The sequence below is a fragment of the Mandrillus leucophaeus genome, unplaced genomic scaffold (assembly GCF_000951045.1).
Source record: "Mandrillus leucophaeus isolate KB7577 unplaced genomic scaffold, Mleu.le_1.0 Scaffold614, whole genome shotgun sequence".
Taxonomy (NCBI): Eukaryota; Metazoa; Chordata; class Mammalia; order Primates; family Cercopithecidae; genus Mandrillus; species Mandrillus leucophaeus.
In genome coordinates this window covers 2,079,424-2,087,188 of record NW_012106631.1, presented here as the reverse complement: position 1 = coordinate 2,087,188, position 7,765 = coordinate 2,079,424, and positions in this window count along the sequence as shown.

The window sequence follows — 7,765 nt, the reverse complement described above, 5'->3', positions numbered from 1 at the left end:
TCCTAACTCATCCTGTGACTTAGAATGCCTTAACTGTCTGGGAATGCAGCCCAGTAGGTCTCAACCTCATTTTACCCAGTCCCTATTCAAGATGGAGTTGCTCTGGTTCCAATGCCTCTGACAACCACATTTCAAATCGTCAAGGCAAGGAGAAGGGAACCAGCTGATTGGTGCATTGCCTGTGCTGAGAAGTGACACACATCATTTCTGGTCACATTCCATTGGCCAAAGCTAGCAGTGTGGTTATAACTTCACAGTGACCAGAGAAATGCAATCCTACCCCATACCCAAAACGAAAAGAACGGAAATATTTTTAAACTGCCTCTGTAACTGCATCCTCTCCTTCTCACTGCAAATATTTCTCAAAATTTGATTCTTGACCTCCGATTTCCATTGTGTATATCCTTCCTGAGTGACTTCATTCACTTTCTATATGACAATGACAACCAAATATACGTCTTGCCCAAACCTCTCCCATAAACTCTGTAGACAAATATATTTCTACTTAGGTATCCCCAAAGCATCTTTAACTTACCACCCTTTCCCATTTCCTGTAATGAACTGTTTGCTTTTTCTTCCTATTAAACTATAACTTTCTTTACATCATAACTGTGTTTTATTTATATTTGTATCCCCAGTACAAGCAAAATGCCTATAATCTAAAAAGCATTCAATAAACAATATTTGTTGAGTGAATGAATGAATGATGGCCATATTTATGGTGTTTGCATATATTCTTCAAAAGCCTCAGATGGATCATGCAAGACTTAGGATTCAGTGCCTTAAATTGAATGAGTGCCTGCTGAGCGATGTGCTTTAAAAGTGAGATGCTAGGAATGAGGAAATCAGTCAACAAACATATATTGAGCATCTACTATCTGCCATGTACTATTTTAGGCATGTTTTTGTTTATATCAATAAACAAAACAGACAAAAATTCCTGCTATTTGGGAGAAGAAAACAGTAAAAAATAAGCATTATATAATATAAACATTAAAAGGGAAATTGTATAATATGTTAGTGTGAATTAAAGCATGACAAATGGCATGAGGGGTCTCAAAGCTAGAGATAGTAGTGAATTTTAAATATAATAAATAGAGTGATCTCAGTATATACATCATTGGAACAGTAACATTTAGGCTGATTTCAAGGAAATGAGGAAGTTAGCTGTGTGGCTCACTGGGTTTTGTGTTGGCAGGAACCACCAGTAAAACAGTTCTAAAGTGGGAGCATTCCTGGGATGTTTGAGGAACATCAAAGAGAAGAGGGTGGCCAAAGCTGAGTGAGAGAGCAAGGAGGAGCTGAGGTCAGTGAGGAAACCGTGAGAGAAGGGGCCAGACCTTGAAGGCCATTAAAGGTTTTGAATTTTGCTCTGAGGGAAATGGAGAGCCATAGGACAGTTGTGAGAAGTCCATGATCTGACTTTTTCACTTTGTTGAGAAAAACTGGACGAAATGATCTGACATATTTTTAAAACATGGTTTGGTTGCTGTTATGAGAATAGATTAAAAGAGGTTGTATTAATTACCTATTCCTACATCACTCAAATTTTCAAAAATATATCAGCTTAAAACAATAGATATTTATCGTTAATTCCTGTAGGTCAGGAATTTGGAAGCAGCTAAACTGGGTCATTGTGGCTCAGTCTCTTAGAAGGTTCACATGTCAGCTGAGGCTATAGTCTCCTCCAGGGTCAAATGGGACCATAGGACTCATTTTTGAAATGGCTGAACCATGTAGCTGTGGGCAAGAGGCTTCAGTTCTTTGCCATATGTTCTCTCCATTGGATTGCTTGAGTGTCCTCAAAGCACAGCAGCTAGTTTCCCACAAAGCAAGAGATCCAAAAGAAAGAAATCACACTATCTTTGCAACCCAGTCCTCAGAAGATATACACTCTCATTTTGCCTTATTCTATTTGTTGGAAGCAAGTCTTTCTATTCCTCCCAACCCCAGCTTTTTCCCCAATTTTCTTCTTTCCTGAGCTTCATTTTTGAGAGAAATGTTTAACAAGTGATACTCCTTTTTTTTTTAAGAGTTGGTGTCTCTCTAGATTGTCTAGGCTGGAGTGCAGTGACTATTCACAGGCATGGTCATAGTGTACTACAGCCTTGAACTCCTGGGCTGAAGGGATCCTCCTGCCTCAGCCTCCTAAGTAGCTGAAACCACAACCAAATGATTGTTGTTTCTATTCAATCTATTTTTATCACAATTTTGACTTGTATTCATCTTCAATTATTTAAAGAATTAAAAAGTAAATGTAATTGTCTTCAAAGTGTTCAAATGTGGATATATTTGCACCAAAAATGTAAATTAAATTAAGTGCTAGAAAACTGAAAAATTAAATTATTCCTCATTGTATTAGTCAGGCTTCTCTAGAGGGACAGGACTAATAGGACAGATGTATATATGAAAGGGAGTTTATGAAGGAGTATTGACTCATACGATCACAAGGTAAAGTCCCACTAGAGGCCGTCTGCAAGCTGAGGAGCAAGGAAGCCAGTCTGAGTCCCAAAATCCCAAAAGTAGGGAAACCAACAGAGCAGCTTTCAGTCTGTGGTCAAAGACCTGAGAGCCCCAAGCAGACCACTAATGTAAGTCCAAGACTCCAAAACCTGAAGAACTTGGAGCCTGACATTTGAGGGCGGGAAGCATCCAGCATGGGAGAAAGATGAAGCCGAAAGACTCAGCAAGTCTAGTCCTTCCAACTTCTTCTGCCTGCTTCATTATAGCCCGCTGGCAGCTGATTAGATGTGCCCGCTCAGATTGAGGGTGTGTCTGCCTCTCCCAGCCCACTGACTCAAATGTTCAACACCCTCACAGACACACCCAGGAATAATACTTTGTATCCTTGAATCCAACCAAGTTGACACTGGATATTAACCATCAGCCTCATGTTTTCAAATAGTTTGTTTCTCTCCTAAAATATTCAAAACTATTTCTTAAAATTAAAAGGCACACATATTAACAGAATCAATTTTTAAATCAAAATTATTTAAAATCAATTTTCTGCCTAACTTTTTGAAAATGTAATTAATATTATTAAATACTTAGAAAAACAGCAGTGCCTGTAATCCCAGAACTACTTGGAAGACTGAGGCAAGAGGATTGCTTTAGCCCAAGAGTTAGAGTCCAGCCTGGGCAACATAAAGTGACTCCCATTTCTTTAAAAAAAAAAAAAAGATTTTAATAAAATAAATACTTTAGAAAAATAAAACTATCTAAAATTCTAATATTCAATGCTAACGTGTTAGCTGCCAATGTGTTATGCTTAAAACATATTACATTTAAGATTATGTTTAATTTTTAATAAAAATTTAAGAATACATACATGCAGATAAATATAATACATACGTTCATACATACATAAATACACACACATTTTAAAATAAAATAAATTGCTCACCATTGCAAAATATTTCTCACCAGCCATGTGCAACCATTGAGGATACCTTACTAACACATGAGTACTCCCAAAATCTCAAGCTGGACACAAAGTGAAACAAGAAAATGACACTAGGCACTGTGGGGATCAGCATTCATGCCTTCTGATTGGAAGAATTTGGAAAGTCAATTTGTCTTTTCTCTCACGTAAGTGTTTGCTGTGCTCACATTCTCCCCGTGCTTTGAAGCAGTGTCCTTCTCTAATGTGAACACCACCACCACACACAACTTTCACAGCACAAGGATGCAGCTGCATTTTGTTTCAAGGACTTACGTCAAGAGATGCAGGGAAGTCTTCCCTGGGTTTGAAAAATGAGTCATAGAGTGAACGTACTGCAACGCATTTCACTGCAGGCACTTTATCTCTCTCCTCCATGAAAGAAGAATAATAAAAAGGATCAGAAAGGCCCTGCTTCATTGCAACTGTAACCCTGTACCCACAACAGGCTGCTGAATGAAAATTAGACGCTCTCATCTATGCCCAATCAGCAGTGAGTAACAGGAACTTTGGGATCCAGGACCTTCTGGAACAGCTGAAGACTGTCACCTTCAGGTAGAGGGCTGAAAGCAGTGTGATGAATGGTATTACACTATTATGGGGAGTATCGTATTTGAAAGAGAATAAAGAGCATGCAAAAGCCTTTGAATAATCTGTCTCCCTTGGTGTCCTAAAATTTCCATCTCATTGTAATTAAAAGAATCAAAGGAAGGTCTAGCATAAGAAAGAAAATCACCTCTAGTTTTGGCATAATATTTTCTATTTTAAGATCTTTTTTGTTTTATTTTTAAGCCCTCTGCCCTACTTCCTTCAATCTTAATTTCCTTTAGTCTCTAGAGATGGGTTAATTTGTGTAATTGCAGCATATCTTCCATTAATCATCATTCATGGGGGAAAAATCCATAGTTTTGTGTATATCCTGATTTGTGGATATAATCATGCAGAATTTTTATGGCAGTTCAAATCTAAACTTTAGCACTTTTGGGGAAAAACAATATCTTCCAAGAAGGTGGCATGCTTCCTTTTTTTAAAATAGTCACAATATTCCATACTTAGGTCTATGGAAGTATAATGGAGGACTTCATACTTAGTCCTCCATTGGGCACATGATGAAACTGATCCCAGATGCAGTTTTTATTTCACTAAACACAAACTGAAAATGAACATGCTCTTTCATTTGGGAACAAAATTCAATTATAAAGAAACAGAAAATGCACTCTGAGATCAATAGCCTATTACAGTGCCAGCATGTGGGATAATTTCAGCTGGGTTTAATCTACTGAAATATGTGGCTATATAGTATTTATTTGCTTGTGCATTCCTACATAAGAAGTGACATACATTTAGTTTAGTTTTATTGGCGTACAAAGGGTATATGTAAAATTGAGTAGTATTCAAAAGCATCATATAAAATTCAAAATCAACAAGCTAACAACTCGAGGCAAAAAAAGAAGTGTCTCTATGTGATATATAGATCCTCCTTAAAAATACAATTGGCATTTTAATATTCAATAGTCTGATTTTACTGAACATTTTATTTTTTAAAAGTTGATTGGCAAGAGTACAAAAATGCAGTAGGTCTCTGAGCTGGAAATTAAATTTAAAGATACATATTTCAATGTTATACATTTGTTTTAAAGGTAGGAAACTTGTATAGATTATGTAATCCACTTCTACAGTTTCATGGATGAGCAAACAGAGGTCCCGAGAGATTGAGTGACTTGCTTAAGGTCAATCAGCCAGTTCCTTAGAATAAGAAGTGTGTTCTCATAGCTGATTAGTTGGGATAGGAAGCTCACCAATTTGAAATGTCTCTAAGAGCACAGGCTGTGTAACTAGAATCTCAGTTTCTCCACTTATTAGCTATGTGATCTTTTAAGGTTACTGAATCTCTTTGTCCTCAATGCCCCTACTTGTAAAATAGGGATAATTATATTGCCTACCTTTTAGAGCTGCCGTGATGACTAAACAAGTTAATAGATGTAAAGCACTATGAACAGTGCCTGGCACAGCAATGTAAATGGCACCCCCAGAGTAGTACAGCATACAGCCTATGGCAGCCCTTTACATCTATATATACAGCCAATGTACCAAAAGTATTGTGGATTGGATCCTGGAAGAGCAAAAGGACATTAGCAGTAAAACAGTGACATCCGAATAAAGTCTGGGGCTTAATTAATAACCATGCACCAATGTTGTTTTTTGTTATTTGTTTTGAGACAGGGTCTCATTCTGTTGCCCCAGCAAACACAATTCACTGCAGCCTCAACCTCTGGGGCTCAAGTGATCCTCCCACCTCAGCCTCCTGAGGTGCTGGGACTACAGGCACGTGCCACCATGACCGGCTAATGTTTGTATTTTTTGTAGAGACATAGTCCTCCTGTTTTGCCCAGGCTGGTCTTGAACCCCTGGACTCAAGCGATCCTCCCACCTCGTCCTCCCAAAGTGCTGGGATTACAGGTGTGAGCCACCATGCCTAGCTTATTTTCTTAGTTTTCAAAAATGTACTATGATGATATACAATGTTAACTTTAGGGGAGACTGGGCAAGGGACATAAGAGGAGTCATTCCGCAACATATACATATAAGTAAACATCACATTGCACCATATAAATATACTGTTATTTGTCAATTAAATCAAGAAAAAAAAGAGAAAAAAATGAGGGAAACGAAAACTTTATACTGCCTTTGAAACATTTCTGTAAATCTCAGATTATTCCAAAAAGAATAAAAACAAGTTTATTTTTAAAAATCTAATACAGATTCTAGTCAGCAAGGCATAGTGGTACATGTCTGCAGTCCCAGCTACTTGGGAGGCTGAGATGGGAAGACTGCTTGAACCCAGGAGTCAAAGACCAGCGTGGATAACGTGGACTCCATCTCTAAAAAAATTAATTAATTTATTAATTAATTGAAAAGCTAATATAGACTGTTTATGATAGTGTTACTTTGACTTTTATTTTTAGATATCTGGATTCAATCTGAATTTAATTCACTAGGAAATTTTAAGGCTCTCATGTTATTTATTCTTCACTTAGGATCACAGATGAGTTAAGACTGGACTCTTAAAGCAATATAACAGTCAAGTAGATAATACGGTGTTCAGTAAAAGTTGATAAAGACTTCATCAGTTTTTAAAAATATTAATATCCAAATATTGGGTTTACACAATAAAACATGTATTGGTTAAGCACTAAATACAATGGTCTCCTTTAAATGGTTACAAGATGCGTGAAAAAAACCTGTGCCCTTTTTCTTATCTATATATTCATTGACATATTTTACTTAAAATGTATTTTATGTTTATTGTAAATAATTCAAACAAAAGAGAGACCTAACGTTTCACTATTTAATAAATATCCTCTTCATGCAGCTTCATTTTCTTGTAAACTAACATAATGCCAGGTTTACAGTCTTCTCAGGAAATTTCTCCCTGCATGTCAATATTCACTTTGATCAGGTGCTAATTTCCTATCAAATACATTCTTTCGGTGTTTGTAAAATAAACTTAGTCTGTTCTTAGGACTCCATCACTTGGATTTTATAAACAATGATAAAGGAAGTGAAATCTAGGTTTCTGATGTCACCAATGTCCCTAGCTATTCAGTTTTTTCTTACAAAAAATAAGATTTGAACAGCAAAAAAATAAGAAAGCTATCTGGACCCCTAAATTCTGCAATGTTCTAAAATTCTGTTGAAATTTCTTCTAGATTTCTTCTATGTAATTTTCTTCTATGATAATAAACATTGGTGCAGTGTTTCCCAAAGGATGGGAGATGGACCACCTGTTCAGGATCACCAGAGGAGCATATTGAAACTGCAGATTACCAACTTAGGCCCCAAATCTATTGGTTCAGAATACCTTATGTTACAGCCAGGAAATGTGCATTTTTAACAAGTTTTCTTCAACTCCCAACCTACTCCAAGTGATTCTTACCCACACTAAATTTTGAGAACCCCTGTGGTTTTGTTAGTCTTAGTTGCAATCTTCAGTGCCTCCTATGCTTTGATCTAGATACAGTATGATATCGCTAATAACATCGAACAAAGGACTTCTTTGAAAGCCTTCACTAGCGCTTGGAATGGGACAATAAACTTAAATTTACAGCAAATATAAATTTAATTGGGAAGAATAAAGACATCTTAGGTTTTTTTTTTTAATTTCACTGCATAGATTCTAGGGCTACAACATGTTTTTATATATATATGTGTGTGTGTATATATATATGTACACACACATACATACTAAATGGATTATTACAGTTTAGCAAATTATCATCTCATATAGTTACCTTTCTTTTCTTTTTTCTCTTTTTTTTTTTTTTT